This window comes from Grammomys surdaster, unplaced genomic scaffold (genome assembly GCF_004785775.1).
Source record: "Grammomys surdaster isolate TR1022 unplaced genomic scaffold, NIH_TR_1.0 280, whole genome shotgun sequence".
Taxonomy (NCBI): domain Eukaryota; kingdom Metazoa; phylum Chordata; class Mammalia; order Rodentia; family Muridae; genus Grammomys; species Grammomys surdaster.
This window is the reverse complement of record NW_021604721.1, coordinates 2,565,868-2,584,320: the sequence shown is the minus strand read 5'-3', so window position 1 is coordinate 2,584,320 and position 18,453 is coordinate 2,565,868. Positions and strand designations below refer to the sequence as shown.

Sequence of the window (18,453 nt, the reverse complement as noted above, 5' to 3'; positions counted from 1 at the left end):
ACAAATATCTTATCAACTTCACTGTAAAAACAGTTGCATGGTTACATTTCTCCCACTGAGAAACTAATTTTCTAGTGTTTCACAATCTATATTTATCTGCTGAGCTTTTATTAACATATTACTACGGACCCGACGTTCACTGCGGCAGCACATTGGCGGAGCCATCAAGTGGCTTTGTATAGCCTACACAAGCTCCTGGCGGATCTCTATGGCGGCGTGTGGCTGCGAGTTGTCTAACAGGAAATTCTCGGCTCCCAGGCATGGCTCCTTGGGCTTCTTGCCTCTGAAGCACAGCAGCCGGCACCGTGGGAAAGTGAAGAACTTCCTGAAGGATGACCCTTCCAAGCCTGTTCACTTCCCAGTCTTTCTAGGGTACAAGGCTGGCATGACTCACATCGTCCGGGAAGTTGACAGGCCAGGATCTAAGGTGAATAAGAAAGAAGTCATGGAGGCTGTAACCATTGTGGAAACCCCACCCATAGTGGTTGTTGGCATTGTGGGATATGTAGAAACCCCTCGGGGCCTCCGAACCTTCAAGGCTGTATTTGCTGAACATATCAGTGATGCGTGTAAAAGGCGGTTCTATAAGAACTGGCACAAATCTAAGAAGAAGGCTTTCACCAAGTACTGTAAGAAACGTCAGGATGACACAGGCAAGAAACAGCTGGAGAAGGACTTCAACAGCATGAAGAAGTAATGTCAGGTCATCCGCATAATTGTCCACACTCAAATGCGTCTGCTTCCTTTGCGCCAGAAGAAGGCACACTTGATGAAGATTCAGATGAATGGGGGAACTGTGGCTGAGAAGCTAGACTGGGCCCGAGAAAGGCTGGAGCAGCAAGTTCCTGTGAATCAGGTGTTTGGGCAGGATGAGATGATTGACGTCACTGGCGTGACAAAAGGCAAAGGGTACAAAGGGGTGACCAGTCGTTGGCATACGAAGAAACTGCCCCGAAAGACCCATCGAGGTCTGTGCAAAGTTGCCTGTATTGGAGCTTGGCACCCTGCCCGTGTAGCCTTCTCTGTGGCTCGCGATGGGCAGAAGAGCTACCATCACCGAACAGAGATTAACAAGATTTACAAGATTGGTCAAGGCTTCCTAATCAATGATGGTAGGCTGATCAAGAACAGTGCATCTACTGACTATGATCTGTCTGACAAAAGCATCAACTCACTGAGTGGCTTTGTTCACTATGGTGAGGTGACCAATGACTTCATCATGCTCAAAGGCTGTGTGGTGGGAACCAAGAATTGCCTGCTTACTCTGCATAAGTCCTTGCTGATCCAGACCAAACGTCGGGCTCTGGAGGAGATTGACCTGAAGTTCAATGACACCACCTCCAAGTTTGGCCATGGTCGTTTCCAGACCATGGAGGAGAAGAAAGCATTCATGGGACCATTCAAGAAAGATCGCATTGCCAATTGCCAAGGAGGAAGGTGCTTGATTCCAGGATGTACAGTTGGTGGGGTCTCATCAATAAAATGTTTCCAGTAATATATATATATTACTTGCTATTCTTATGTATGTGTTTTTACAAAGATCCTTTGTCTCTTATAAATTATTTTTTCTCTATTCAATTAGTTTTAATTTTCTTTATTAACAAAAGAATTATAACTGATGGCAAAAAAAAGAACATAGAAATCAGAAAAATAATCAGATTGCAAATAAATTGTAGTTAGTGTCCCAGAGGAAGGGAGCACTTAACACACTGACTAGGGACAACTGAGTCTTTTATTTAGGTGCAGTAAGAGGACTGGTTGGCACTCTTGATGACTTCAGGTTTAATTTGCTGAAGGTTCCATGCTTGTAGAAACATTTGACAAAGAGGATTGAAAAGGCAGAGAAAAGGCAATGTACCTTTGTCCTTATGATGCACTATGTGCCAGTATCCTGTCCTTAGTCCCTCTCCATAGAAACTTCCCAGTAAACTTGCATTTTGTTTGCAAAGATACACTGCCCTTTTTGTACTTCCTCATGCCACTCTATTCTGTAATATATACAAACTTTCATTTTGTTTGGACCATACCGTTATGCTAGGAGGTTCCTCTACTACTGAGCTAGAGCTACTGAACTATTTAAATGTGTATGAACAGTGGTGGGGTACCGTATTTCTATTCATTTCTGTGTTCCTTGGAGCACATATGACATATTCAAATGTATTCAGAGAAAGTCTGTAGACTTCCGTGTAAGGGTCAAAATGGAAAGCATTTGGAAGTGGCTTAAACAGCCATTGCAAGATAACTTTGTTGTTAACTTCAGGTCCATGGGGTTTGCATAGTATAAACCCTCCCAGAAGGATGAAATCAGTATTAACAGTAAGCAGAGAATTAACCATGTACTCAGCTGGGGCTCCCCATGCAGGCCTGAAACAGCATACTGTCTGCACAGTCTCAGTGGGTGTCTTATGCTAATTTCTAGCTACCTGATTCTTGGCATAAATTATTGTCTCAAGAAACACTATCTGTAGAGCAGTAGCAGAAGCATTTGTACGTCTGTTGCTTCTCTAGTGTCTGTCAAATAGCCGTATACTTTGATCTAATTGTAAATTGCTCTTACTGCATTGGCATTGTGTCCATAGTAGGCATCATGGAAAAGAATGAGAAGCAGTCATGGGAAGTTACTGAGTTATAATGATTGCTTATTGAAGTGATTGTTTTAACAAGATCTCGCTATGTAGCCCAGGCTGGTCTCCAACTCAGGATCTACCTGCCTCTCAAGTGCTAGGATTAAGATATGGGCCACCATGTTAGGTTTAAAATGGTGTTTGTAAAGAATGCCATGGACTACTGTGTTCTTTATGAGCCTTGAAAGAGACATTTTGATTGAGCCATGGCCTGTAAATGTTACTTTGAGCAACTACTATGTATGAAACTTATGCACACCTGGCACCCATAAGTACTGAATCAACAAACTTTTAGGAGCATAAAACCTTCTTAGAACATAATTCACAATTTTCATGTTAATCACCAATTATTGCACCAGATAAATGGGCTACAATACATTGGGAATAAGATTGCTTCTTCACTGATTGTGTCAAAACTTTATGTTACAGAGAGAGTGCTTTGGGTTTAATGACTTACATTTGTAAGAGAACTTATATTTGCAAGAAAAAGGTGAAGATGAAGCTAATTTTTTCAAGAGTTTTTTTTTCTTTTTAGCCTATTATTTCAATGACTTTTATGTTTGGAAGGTTGGTAAGTACTTGGTAGGGAGCAAAAAGGAGAAAGCGTAGATGGACATGATATAAATACAGCATTTATGTATGAAATTCTCAAAACATGTTTAAAAGTATAAAAATTTTGATTGTAGTAAGGTCCATAAATTTATAAAAATATAACTCAGGAATGGAGTAGGTACTGAGATATTAATCTCAATTTCATTTGACTAAAAAGATCTCCAGGTTTCAAGCTAGGAAAATGATTCTCCTTGTTACTTAACAGGGAAGGCAAAGAGTTTAACTCACTAACTAATCCACAGAGACATGGTCTTCACAGGCTGCAGCCACAGCATCAGCACCAGTTGGAGACCTGTCAGAATGCAGATTCTCAGGAACATCCCCAGATGTACCACATTAGAAACTCTGGATATGGGACCAACTGTGTTTGCACAGGCTTTGCTAGTTATTTTTATGTGTGTTAGGATGTGAGAAGCCCTGCTGTAGAACAACACTCAAAGTTCTCCAAAGTGCTGATACAGAGCCAACTTTCCCATCTAGTTAATGGCAAACGATCCTAGTCTCTCTTAAAGAATTGCTTTCATTAGTTAAAAAAAACCTGATGAAAAATGGACCATGGATCACTTTTACATGCATTATTAAGCAAAACAAGTAGAGAGAGGGTTTTCAAATTTTGTGGCTCATCAATATACTTATATTCAAATGCAGAAACACCACAAGTCTTAGTAGCTTACATGTACATGCTATGGAATGACCAGTCAGCTTGCTCTCAGTACATCTGGTGTATTGTGAAGAACAGCAAGTAATATTAATGCTTGAGACTCAGAACAGGTAAGAGATGAACTTCTATAGATTAGGATGTCAAAATGTTATTTTTTGTTATAGTTAAATGCTATACAGCTCTAACAATTATTTGGGGGTGAGTTTTAAGCACAATAGCTTTCTGTATTATTATATCTTGAAGGGTTAATTCTGAACTACAAGTTTACTCCTTGTCACTTAGAATGATGTTCAGACTTGAAATGCCCAAGATGCAACTCACAGGCCACATGAAGCTCATGAAGAAGGAAGACCAACCGGGGGTGATTCAGTCCTTCGTAGAAGGAACAACAAAATACTCAAGGGAGCAAATATGGAGACAAAGTGAGGGACAGAAACTGAAGGAGGGGCTGTCTGAAGACCATTCCACCTGAGTATCCATCCCATGTGCAGTCACCAAAGGTAGATGCTGATGTGGAAGTCAGGAAGTGTATGCTGATAAGAGCCTGATATGGATGTCTCCTCAGAGGTCTTCAAGAGTCTGACATATTCAGAGGCAGATGCTCACAACTAGCCATTGAACTGATAATGGGGTTCCCAATGGAGGAGTTAGAGTGAAGGCCATTGGAGCTGAAAGGGTTTGTGGCTCCATGAGGAGAGCAACAATACCAACCAACCACAGCTTCCAGGGTCTAAACCACCAGCCTGGGAGCATTTAGGGAGGGATCCAAGGCTTCAGCTGAATACGTAAGAGTGGAAGGCCCTGCTGGGCATAGGTGGAAGAAGAGATCCTTGACTTTGTGAAGGCTGGACACCCCAGGGGGTGGGAATTTTGAGGGTGGGGAGGTGGGAGTGGGGGGGTGTAGGCAGGGGTTACATCCGCAGAGAAGAAGGAGGAGGGGTGAGGGGATAGGGGGTTCCTGAGTGGGTGGGGGATGGGATAAGGGGACAACATATGAAATGTAATTAAAACATCCAATAAAAAAAGAAACAAAAAAACGAATGATGTTTAGAGCAATAATATTACTTAAAAAAATACATAAGTAGCATAACTTTGGTACTTACCCAAAGAAGACCATAAATCTCTATAAATGAATACACACACATTTAGGCTGCTTAATTTACTAGACTTTTTTTTTAATTAAGTAAAACACAATCAATTTTATTGCCAATCTGCACCTGAAAATAATTAAAAATAGCTGCTTATTATTTTCTATTTGAAAAATTTGCACATTAAATATGTTGACTTGTGATGGAGCAGGTACCAGTCAGTAATTCTCAGTGTGATTACATGATCACATAGGCCTTTTCCTCACACCAGTAATCAGACTGGCTGCTTGAAAATCCCCTTTTCCCAAAGAGGGATTGGAGTCTTCATTAGTCACTCTTAGTATCAGAATACAATCACCTCTGTCTGGGAGACCTTCTCTGGATAAGCAAAGTGTAACTGGTCTGAAACAGTTTGGATACTCAGTGTGATTATTTCCTTTCCCCTTTTGTTTTTCTTTTAAAAAATTCCATTACGTATTTCATGTGAGTCTTCTGTCTGCATATATACACTCATGCCACAAGGGGTATCAGATCCTGTTATAGATGGTCGTGAACCACCATGTAGGTGCTGGGAATTGAACTTATGATCCCCTAGAAGAGCAGCTAGTACTCTTAACCACTGAGCCATCTTTCCAACCCTTATGTCAAACTTTCTTATACAAAAATAAAAAGAGCAGATCTGGAGTGAATGTCACAATGAGAGAGAGGCAGGGAAAGTGAGCAACTGAATTCAACACTGACTTCTCCCTTGTATGGACATAAGTCAAAATTTCAGTTATGTTTAATGGTCCTGATGATGTGGAGAAGGCAAGGGATTTCCCCAGAGTGCCCTGATCTTATAATTGTGCATCTGCATGTCTTTGAACCTCCTGTAATACAGTCTGTGTCCTTAGGAGAGAAGGCACCACCACTGGAGAAGAACCTCTTAGGCTTCATAGAATAATAAGAGATCTTGGCCGTTTTTTATCTATTCCCTATATAAGCAGCACACAGATTTAAATCACAGTTTCTTAGAAATTATGAAAGGACGAGTAACCTGCTTACAGTAGGGCAGAAACATGTTAAAGATGGAACTTGGAAAAGCCAAGGAGACCCTTAATCCACGCTTGTTCCAGTGCTATCACCCTTATTTTTCAAAATTTATTTTTTCCTTTTTAGCATTTAAACATATGCCTACAAGTTTCTTTTATTCTTTTCCATGTTTTTCTATACATTTTCTTTTTAAAAACAAACTCTCCACTGGTTAGAGTTTGGTTATACTCTGGGGCAGTTTATGGGTACCCGTTGTTTGTGTGTACTAATGTTTCCCAGGCTCCCTTTATTTGCAAGATCTATGCGAATTTGGGGTAAAATGGATCATTTATAAGGAAATGTATTTGTCTTTGTATTTGTAAGCCACTTGCTCCTACATATATTTTTATTTGCAATATTTATACAGCTAATTTGACCAGAGGAAAAACTGCTTTTAGGAACATGAGTGATTTCTACACAGAGAACAAATTTAGTTCCAATCAAGATCTCCCTGATTAGGAACGGGTGTTCACGGCAATTTAGACTTCAGGCAGCTACCAGAACAGCATGCACTCAGATTATTAGATGTTGTGGCAAACTGCTGAAAAGAAACCAGCTGGTATTTGAGCATCATTTGGAGTGGAAAAAGTACAACAGCTTGTCTTTGGGCTTCATGCCATTTGCTTCCTTTAATATAGAAGACCTTTTTTTGTTTGTTTGTTTTTGTTTTTGTTTTTGTTTTTTCTTTTGTTTTGTTTTCCTTTCTGGTCTTGGGAAAATACAAGGTAGTAATTGCTCTGAAAGTAATTCAAATGGATTCCTCCAAGAGCAAGGAAGTATCTTCTGACTGTTATCTTTGAATCTGGGAATTTTGGGGGAAATTGTGGGGAATGATGTGGGTCATGCCAGTGATAGGATGAGAGGACCAGAGGAGCAGAGAGTTTCTTACTCCAACCAGCTTGATCCTGGACAGTTTAGAATACTGTAAGCTTTAAGCAACAAAACTTGATAGGTTTAAAGTAAATCAGAATAATTGCTGTGTATTCCAGAATCTCAGAAGTCTGGTTTTGGAGTGAATAATAGTGGCATGGAAACATCACCCAGGGTGCATGCTCCTCCTCTTACCTCCACCTGAGACTGCTCAAGACCTGTCCTCTTCTGGGTATGAAACAACAGTCGGGAATCATGAGAACAGTCAACCTGGGATCTTTGAGTTTGAAGTAATGATATGAGGACCCCAGGAAGCCTCTTGTGCTTCAGAGAGGGAGAAAGTCTTGTCCTTCAGACTCTATGGAAACTCATTCCTCTCTGTCTGATATATCTGTGAGTCAGGGGGGGAATGGCACTCCAGATGACTAACTCTGCAAGATGCATATGGAGCAGGGTAGAAGGTGGAGGAGAGACAGGTTGGGTGATATCACAGCTTGTTTTGTTTGCAGGATTGGAAGATTGTTTTCTGCTAAGTGTGGAAGGCATTTTTATATGCCACAAACTTAAATTTTATTCTTCTTCAGAGAGAATGAACAAAGTACCAGAAAATACTGGAGAGTAAAATTGGAAACTGGCACTAAGAGACTAATACAATAGGTTCAGGTAATATAAGACATGAATTTGTGGGAATAAAATAGGTATTTATTCTAAATTGTGCTGTATTGTTAACAGTCAACTAAATATTGTATCTATCTATCATCTATCTATCTATCTATCTATCTATCTATCTATCTATCTATCTGTCTGTGGGACTGCGTAAGGGTATCTTGGTTCTTGACTGGGTATGGGCCTGGAACCTGGAGACTCCAAGGGAGAAACGACAGGTGTTTGGCCAAGTCCCCAGAACACAGGGTCCTGACACGCAGTCTAGTCTTCATGGACCTACATTTTTCAGTCACGTAGGCCATTACAAGACCCTCCCAAAGTGCACAGGTAGAGGGTGTGACTACAGGCCTCAGGCACTAGAGAGATTTACATACTAATGAAGGCCAGAGGGTGGAGCCAATTAAGCATTCTTCCCCAGACCCTCCCCACTTTCTCTCTCCCTTTTTAACTCAAGTCTGCCCTGAGTTTCACGGTGGGTACATCCAGATCCATCTACCATCTGCCAAGAAAATAAACCCATTTGGAACAAAGGATTTTCTCGTGTCATTAGGGCCTGTCACCACCAAAGCCTCCAGCCTTTAGAACTCCAGACTTTTCTCCTGTTTGTGGGACCCGCTGGTGTGGAAAGCCTTCTGGACTCCACTCTGCTGTGGCATTATTACTTATATCTATCTATCTATCTATCTATCTATCTATCTATCTATCTATCTATTGGTTTTGACACAAGGTTTCTCTCTATATAACAGCTTTGGCTGTCCTGGAACTTGGAGATCAGGCTGGCCTTGAACTCACAAAAATCTGTCTGCCTCTGACTCCAGAGTCCTGGCATCAAGGTGTGCCACCATGCCCGGTATATATTTTATATATTCAGCTACATTTTGTTTATTTGCTTTTTAAGACAGAGTTTTTACTATTTAGCCCAGGCCGGCCTCAAACTTGTGGTCTTCCTGCCTCATCTTTCTAAGTGGTAGGGTTTCAAGAGTGTACTACCACATTCAGTTTCAGCTATACGCTAAGAAAGCTATTTCTATTTTCTTTTTAGCTTTTTTTGGGGGGGGGTTGTTTTGTTTTTTGTTTTTCGAGACAGGGTTTCTCTGTGTAGCCCTGGCTGTCCTGGAACTTACTCTGTAGAGCAGGCTGGACTCGAACTCAGAAATCTGCCTGCCTTTACCTCCCAAGTGCTGGGATTAAAGGCATGCACCATCACTGCCCAGCCCATTTCTATTTTCAAGAACACTTTTACCACTTCTGTACCAAACAACATACCGGCCACAGCTTTATTCTTCCCAGAGCAGTGAGGTCTAAGGCATGGAAAAGTCATGACTTTGACCTTTGAGTCATAAACAGAGGAACCTAGGAAGTATTTTTATTCTAGAATCTGATTCCTATTCTACTGTCTCTCTGACCAAAACCGTACTATTAAATATGGTTTTGGGGCAACATATGCAGGCTTTTAAAAGGCTGGTCATTTTACCTCCTTATATAAAATTAGCTCAAATCATTTTCCTTCCATACAATTTAAGTCTGGACAATTGAATAAATAAGCTCATGATCATTTATAGGCACCTGCCATGTGCCACACCTATAAACACCAGGTCACAGTATCACATTTACCAGTAGATTCTATTTAGATGCCCACAATTCAGTGGAAACAACTTAAAGAATGTGATGCAGCAGGAAATGTTTTACAATGGTAGACCTGGTTGCTATACCTTCTTGTGAAGATGCAAACTTCCTGACACAGGACAGACTGGGAAAAGGTTTTCAGTGTTGGAGGAAGGGCATATCTCAATTAAGAGGACTAAAGCAGAATAGCAAAAGCTCCAAGTGAGAGGGGCAGGCCATGTTTTAGCAATTCCAAAATTATTCTCATTAGCAGAAACTCCTAAACACATCTTTCAAGCTGAGGTACCCACATGTCATTTGTCTTCATTCAGAGTCAAGATGAAATCAATTAATAACTCCTGATGACAAGGCATGTAGTGCAAATGTTACAAGATCCTCCAAATAGTACAGTGATGTCACTGGCTTTCCTTCATTTCCCAAATGCATCACAGATGAGGGGAAAATGACAATTGTGTACACAAATGGTGATAATAACTGTGTGAGTTGAAGTTACTTAGACTGATAAGTCATCACAGCATTCTTTGCTTGATTCCAAATTCCTCCTCATGTCAGTGACAATTTCTGGCACAAAATACCAGAACAGTTCACCCAAGATGCCATCTCTCAGCCATCACTCAAATGTGATTTCAAGTCATTTAAACATTAAGTGATCTGCTACATCCTGGTTGATAGGGTCCATGCATGATTGCATGCTTCGATGAATCAGTCAACAAATCTGCCATGAGGCACCATCATGCCCTAAGCCACAGTCACATGAGTGAGGATGTCCAGGAGGAGCTATCCATCTGAATTTGAAGGCTGAGCTGTTGATCTTGGCCATCACATCCTGTAGGTTCTAGGTCCCTTTTGTTTATAGATGCCTCCTCTATAGCACCATATGGCTCCTCAACCTTGTCGCTTACTAACATTTTGAACAGACTACTAGCACGATTCTTGATAACCACTCACCCTACCCTAGAGTTGGAACAAATATCAATGTCTGTTGACATTGCCATGTAAACTCTGGGGGCAAAACTGCCCTGAGCTGTGAAATACTAGAGCTATATAACAATATTACGTCTTCAGGTTAGTATTTGTATTGTTTATGTCCAACAAGGGTTTAGGGTGTTAAAAGGAGAGTTATACATGAATTGTGAGAAACAACAAGATAACTAGACAGAGCAATAGCCAGCCATGTTCCAAGGTACATCAGAACAGAGCTCATCTCAGTTCAATCAGCGGCACATGAATTGGGTGGCATTACACTGACTCCTCCTTCTTTCCCTTCTCCCTTCCTCCCTTTATTCACCTTCCTATTTAAACGATGCAATTTGGTGCATAGAATGAATGAGATAAATATGTTATTTAATAATGTAACTTTTCTATAAAATATATTTAAAACTATAACCTTTCTATAAAATACATTTAAAGCTATTAAGATAATTTTCACTTTACAACCTGTATTTTAGCTTTTTTTAGTGATCTTCAAGTGTATTTATCCAACTTTTATAAAAAATTTGTATGTTCATAAAGTATATAAATATATATTAAGAAGAAAGAATGTATTCACTAAACTACCTTCTAATGGCTACATATGTGTGTCTCTCTAATCTACAAGTAGATGACAGCTTGATTTTTACTTATTCTTTGGCTGTGCTACAGATCAAACTAGGGTCTCACACACGCTATGTAAGAACTATAATTCTGAGCTATACTTTGAGCCACCATCCTAAGTCCTGCTTTTTTTCTTTACTAATATCTTTTCAACATTTCTGTTTTAGGCATATGTCATTATTACTACTTGGTCAATTTCCCTCATGGTATATTAACAAGTTAGGGTGTCTGGTAAAATGATAGTAGCCATAGATGCACATACATAAATACATCTATTAGATCTTCTTGAGTAAATGATAATTATTAAAACAGTGGCTAGACATGTTTTCACATGCCTTTACTTGTAATAATTAGGAGGTAGAGGCAGGTGGACCTCTGTGTGTTCAAATCCTGCCTGGTTTACATAATGAGTTTCAGGATAGTCAGGACTATGTAGAGAGACCTTGTCTCAAAAAAATAAAAGGCAATTATTAATGAACATCTGTTCATAATTGTAAAGAGAGTTGAACTCGATGATGAGTCATGAGCTTTACATCTGTGTGCTTTGCTGCATGGTTTACTCTGGCAGGAGGACAGAGCATACGTCCATCTTTCTTTTCCTTATCCACAAACTGTAGGATGAGTCTACTGTGTCTTATGTTAAATTGCAGCTGATGTCATTGATTTGTCTCCATGCCTAAATCCTGGCTAAGCATAAAAGCCATGTCTTCTACACACACACACACACACACACACACACACACACACACACACATAGTGTGATTCATGAGATGGCTTCTTAGTCACATGAAAATTTAGACAAGAAGACTATGTTTGAAGGTGCAGCCATTAAAAAACCAATAGGCTTATCAGCTTTGAGGGGTGACACATGATTTTAGAGACTGCTGTATTTTGCTAGAAAGTGTGATTTTTCTTCTTGTCTTCTAGATCCTAATGTTGCAATAGTTGAAGCTATCCAGCCCAAATTCTCCACAGATATACCAGATGACATTCATTCTTTTACCTGTTTATTTTGAAAATATCTGTGAACAAGCTATTATTTTACAGTTGTTCTTTGAGTTACAGTAGCGTTTGGTAAGAACTATAACAATTCACACCTTGTTCCATAGGCCAGGAAATTCTAAGTCTTAACACATGGTAATGATTATTTTCAGTGCACTTGTTTGCATCGGTAGCTTTGGTTTATAATACACCTGTGAAGCAAAGAAGACAGGCAGTGTCCATATTTTATAAATTAACTGACAGTGGCACTTTTGAGTAGAAATGATGGGTTATTATTAATCTAACATCATGAGTTGGAATTCTATGTATATATAATGAATGACCCAAAACATAATCATGTCTATGGAGTGGTAGGCACTTAGGATGATTAGTTGAGGAGACAAGAAGGCAATAAGGTGAATAAGGTGATTATTTACCAAACATTTGAGTAAGGAGGAATTAAGGAGGAAGTGAGGGCTATCCAGTCAAGATTTTGTTAGGAATATTTTAAAGCATATGTGATTTGAAAGGATCTTTGTCTCTAATTCAAATGGGATCTGCTGCTCTGTTAGAATGTATTCATATAAAATGCACTGATTAAACAGACATTTGTGAGGCCATGGCAGTGCAGATCTGTAGTAGAGTGCTTGCTAGCATGTGTGTGAAGGCCAGAGTTCAATCCTGAGAACCATAAAAACAAATAGAAATTGTGAGGTGCATATCGTGTGCCATGGAATATGGTCAGCAGGGACTCAAAGCAAACATATCTGGACTCTGTCATCAGGAATTTCACACTGTGTTGGGAGTGAACAGTTAGAATTCAATAAGGCCATTTATTTGTTTATACCTGCAGAGTTCTATATTTTATCTATACCTGAGTGAGAAAGGTGCTAATACTAAAGGTACTTGGGGAATAGTATAGAATTGTGAACAGGTTGTATCATATGTAAGATGGTGCTTGACAGTGCCCTCTACACCTCATGTGATCAACGGTGGCTTATTTCCTCCTAATGATAGTCCTTGAGGTGATACCATCAATTTCCTCCTCTCTTAGGAGCACCTAGCAGTTAACCAACTTACTCAAGGTCAGCCAGAGAGCTTGGCTTCCAACTTGGCAGTTTTACTCCAAATGATGACTGTAGAATTTTGTTTAGCCTTTATTAAGCTTCAGGAAGCTATGTTGTTCATTCCTTAAGGAAGTAGGGAAGAGAAAGCTGAAAGTTATTGGCAAAGAATTTGAACTACTGAAACTTTTAAAGGTTGTTTGATAGAGTGGGTAAGGTGTAAAGTACCTTAGGAATCATGCTAAAACTTTGAACTTAAGCTCTAGGTACAGTAAATTAGACACATGATATTCTTGTGATCTGCTGTCTTCAATAGTAATTCATTTAATCCAGTAAAGGATGGTAAATGCATTGGAATAAATATTAGATGCTGTGGTTGCCATGGGGTGTGGTAATAAGATACAAGACAAATACCAACATCTTTGTAGCTTGTAAATAATTTCTACAGTGTCTACTACACATCTCATTGGTAGAAAGCACTTTTAAATACCATCTTCTCATGTGTCATTTCATTTGATTCTTGCTTCAACCCCATAAGGGGAGCCTTGCAAATATGATGCATGCTTTGTACATGCAGACTCAACCTGCCCAGAGACATGAGAAGAAAATTCAAAAAGCATGTGGCAGTTGTCAGTTAGATCACCAGCTCTTATCAGGTAAGACAGTAATTGTAGTCAATTCTATTTACCTAACATAGAGATATCAGGACTGGTCCAGGTAGTGCTAAGAAAACTGGCCAGTTGACAGACTGTCTGCAAACATGAGATGCACACCATTGATACACTGTCCTACTCCAGGAGAGTTTATTTGCTACCATTATCTTCTATGTCTCCATGTGTTTATCGTGGACAGTGTCAGGATATCTACCTTTCGTGTCACTGTCTGCAGAGAACTAGGAAGCACCAAGGATGGCTGAATGTGTATGAATGATGCTGTCAATGGCATACCACTGATAGTGGCTCACATTTTCCCGGCAAAAATAAAATGATTCCTATCTGTTACCTTGTTGTATTATGACAACCAGTGAAGTATGGCAGTAGCTATTAATGCCACAGGTTAATGGGGTAAGGATTGTCCTAAGGCTCTGATGAATCATTCCGTGTTCTTTTCCTCCTCCTCCTCCTCCTCCTCCTCCTCCTCCTCCTCCTCCTCCTCCTCCTCCTCCTTTCTTCTTTTGTCTCATACATATTTCTGTAAATCCAGGTTAGGTTTGAATCATGAACAAAGGTTCTTCTTCAAAACCTCACAGCTCCCCACTTTTCTCTATCTAAATAAACAACCCTATCACCTTCTGTATGCCTAAAGCTGGCTTCTTTTAATCCTTTCTTTTTCTAAGCCCCAGTTCCACTGGGAAATCCTCATCACTTCATCCATAAACCATACCTAGACTCATGTACTTCTTCATCCAGATAGGTTTGTCTAATTCATTTGGAGATAGCAGCATCAACATGGAGGAGCATATCTGCTATACCATTATACAATACACATGTCTAGTGATAAGAGCAGCAATGCTCAAAAGCTTAGCATGTAGCCAGTGAAGCTGCTGCTGCCTGCTGAGTTCCTTGCTGTACTGTGTCAACTATTCACTGTGTCATGAAGTGGCTTGGAGATATTGAGGGAAATGATGGGGATGGGGAGCATTCAGGAGACTTAATGCAAAGGCTGCTCGTCAGTCGTCAGGGAAGTACTCTATTATTTAACAGCTGAAGTTTATGTTATGACTCTGTGCAGCAGATAACTATGAAGTACAAATCCAAAGGGGATGTTGTTACCCTTAAAGAGCTGCAAAGGTGTTCATCTCTATAATATTTTTTTTTGTCTCATCACTCCCCCATGGGCTTTACATCTTGTCACATGTTTACAAGGTTGTTTTCTCTCTAGGGAGAACTTAGCTATAAGCACCTTCAGAGGGACTTCTAGCTCTCTGATTTCAAGGACCAGTTTGGCCATGCTTAGTCTGTCACCTTGCTTCAAGTTTCTTCACAGAACTCATTGTTACCCGTTGAGCTTGTATTTTCATTTCAAGTCTCATTTCCTCCATTAAATTAAGTAGAACAAGCTGTCTACATTGTTCGACCATGCCAGACACATAGTAAGCTCTTGTTTTTTGCTTAATTTATTTATTCTTTCTCAATTTTCTGCCAGTCTGTCTGTCTATCTACTAATCTATCTGTACAGCTTAATCATATTCCTCCTGTTATCCTCTCTTTTTCCTCCCATCAAACCCATTGTTCTTTCCCTCTACCTTCATGGCTTCCCTCACCCTCTTGAAGCACACTGTGTTTAATTAGATTTGTTTATGTGAATGTGGGTGGGGACTATTTACTCAAGCAAGTATAATTATCAGAACTATACCACCAATAAATATGATTGAACCCTCCCTAGCAACCATGAACACACAATACTTCCTCAGAGAGAGGTGGGGCTTTATGAGCCTTACCCATCCATGGTGGAGTATTCCTGAGCCAAGTCTTGTGCAGTTCTTATGCAAGAATCCATTGTTACTGTGAGTTCTTTGGGGGCATCAGCCGTATCAGAAAATAGCATTTCGTATGGCATTCCTTTCCATTCTGACTCTTATGCTTTTTTCCCTCTCTTCTGGCATGTTTCCTGGGCTTTGGCCAGGATGTTATAGATGTCCTGCTCAGGGCTTAGTATTTAGGAATCAGTTTTTTTCAGCACTTGTCTACATTATCCTTTGCAAATAAAAGTTTCTATGACTATAGCTGAGAGCAGCATCAATCTGTGGGTATAAAAAAAAATATTTAGAAGGCATTTTGGTACCATGTTCACTTAACAAAGTAATGATAAGAGGTTCCCCTCTAGGATCTCTGATCTCCTCTGCCATGGGCTTTTGACCTCATGTTCACAATCATAACTGGATTCTTCCTGTGGAGTGGGCATAATATCGAGTCAGAACGTGGTTGGTTTTCTCACAGCAGTTATTCACCATTGCACCAGTGAGCATATCTTATCTGAAAGACTGCCCTTGTAGATTACAAGTTTCACAGTTGAGTAAAAACATTCTTTGTCCTATATATAATCAAAGTGAGTGGTGTTTTCAGCAATAGAGTCTTATCATCTAGCTATATGGTGGGCAACTGAGAGCAATGACAGTAGCTTTTGTATATATTTTTTGAGAGGTAAATGTAGTGAAAAGTATTAAAATTCTGGCCTGGGCTTCTTCATTTATGTTCCCAGATGAAAGCCTTTATGTTTGTAATATGTTTTAGGCAGCACAATAGCTGGGCAGCTATCTACCATCCATGTTGTTAGGATCTACTTTCTGATCAATAACCACAAATTATCACTTACTATTTATTATGTTTTATCTGAACTGCTCTTATCTTCAATTGGGCAGCCCTCTGGGCCATGTTCTGCTGGCCCTTAGTCCATGGCTGCTCTCCTTCTGCTTTCTGTACATTCTTCTTCTACCATGGAGGCTTCTCCTTATCCCTCCTGTTTGTGCTCCTCTCCTCCAAGTCTGAGAAACCTCAACCTCACCTATGTCTCTTTTGTCTAGCTATTAGCTGTTGGCATCTTTATTTACCAACTACAATTAACTGGGGGGCAGGGTCACTTAGTATCTTACATGTGGACTCTCTCATCTGTGGGGTAACCAGTCTTGGGCCCCCAAACTAACATTTGAATACAAGCAACATTAGGCCAACCTGACCCTATCCCTAGCACTAAGATTTTCAATAACTTAACTTCTGGGAGTATCATTATTCACCCACTTAAGACATATCTTTCAAGACTCTTTTATTTTTAAATTATATTTGGAGATTTTTTTGTCAATGGGGTACTATAGACTCTTTAAACACTGTAGGCTATCACCATTGTTATTGATTATCCTTCAAAATTTGATAGTTAGACCCTATGCTGAAGATGCTGCATACTTGAATCACAGAACTTAGAGACATCAAGCTAGTATCAACCTGGAAGCTTTGTCACTACTCACTGGCTTTCCTTGTGCTAGAAGGTTCTATGCTATCAGAGAAGAAAGGTGATCATCAATCATGCCCAGATGTGCACCTCTGCCAGCTACAACAATTGGAACAATAATGGCATGAATGTTATGGCAGTAACCAACCACTTCCTGATCAGCTTTAAGGCCTGCTCACAAGATAGGAACATACCTGTTGCCATAATTAGATACAAGAACTGGATAGGCTATAGGCCTAGAAAAGAATCTGCTATTGTTATTGTGCTAAGTGGACATAATAAAAACTGACTTACTTTTATCAGAGGCCATTGGTTAATAAACAGTAGCTGATCACAAGGCAACAGCATTTTTAAGAAGCAACAGGACCATCACACACATTGTTTTACAGTAGCTGTGAAAGCAATCATGAGACCTATATAAGTTCAAGCCAGACAGAACCCCAATGTGAATGGGTGAGGGGTCAGGAAGTCTCTCTGGTAGCTGTGGAACTATTCACAACTGATAGTTGTCGGAGAGGGAAAGTCAGTTTTCATTAAGAATGTAGTTTCAGAGAGGCTACTCATGCTCTAGTAGATGTCTCTACACTCAGAAACATACTGTCAATACAACTCAGTTTTAGTGGGTTACAAAACAAGACAAACAAAACAAAATAGGAACACATGAAAATGGAAGTGAATCTTGAAAGGAGGATTAGCGGGGAATTGGAAAGGAGAAAATAGGGGTGAACTTGATTAAAACATATATGCACATACAAAATTCTTTAGTAACTAAGACAATTAGATTTTAAGTTAGCTTATAAAATGGAAGATTTTTATAGGGTTACTCTCCCCACCCCCAATGTGTCCTTGATTTGGGTTAACTCTCCTCCTCTACACCTCATCTTCTACCTCTATCACCTCTTAAACCTTAAATTTCAGTATCACACCGTTCTACTTCTGTCTCATACATATTTAACTGTACTCTCTAAGATTTCTTTACCTCCTTTTCTTTCTTCTTCTTATTTTATTTATTTACACCCCAAATGTTGCTCCCACTTCCAGTCCCCTCTTCGAAGTTCTTTTTCCCCCTTCCTCTTCCACCTCTGAGAGGGTTCCCTTCATCACTGCACTGACCCTTGCACCACTCCCTCCCACCCTGCACACACACATCTTCCCCCTTCCCTGGGGCATCAAGTCTTTATAGGATTAGGCACATCCTTGCCCAGTGAGGCCAGACAAGCTACATATAGGCCAAGGCCCCAGATCAGCCTGTGTATGCTGTTTGGTTAGTGGCTTAGTCTCTTAGAGCTCACAGGGGTCAAGGTGAGTTGACACTGTAGGTCTTCCTATAAGGTTGCAATCCCCTTCAGTTCCTTCAGTCCTTCCCCTAACTCTTTCATAGAGATCCCTGGCCTCAGTTCAATGCTTGGCTATGAATATCTGCATCTGTCTCAGTCAGCTGCTGGTAAAGCCTCTTCACTCCCTTTTTCTAATAAGCCTGTACTAACTTCCTGCTCTTTACAACATCACATGTTGCCCAAGATTACCTCAAACTTGCTATGTAGCTGAGATTTCCAATCCCTGGCTTCTCAAGTGCTAGGATTATAGGTGTGTCTGTTTAGGCCCAGGTTCACAGAGTAGATGTTAAATAAACACTTGTCTTTTGATTGAGT

The 18,453-nt window shown here is 40.1% G+C and overlaps 1 pseudogene; it reads left to right on the top strand.

Moving 5' to 3' along the window:
• The first annotated feature begins 208 nt into the window (after positions 1-208).
• On the top strand, positions 209-1,495 carry LOC114629348 (annotated as a pseudogene).
• Positions 1,496-18,453: the final 16,958 nt, after the last annotated feature.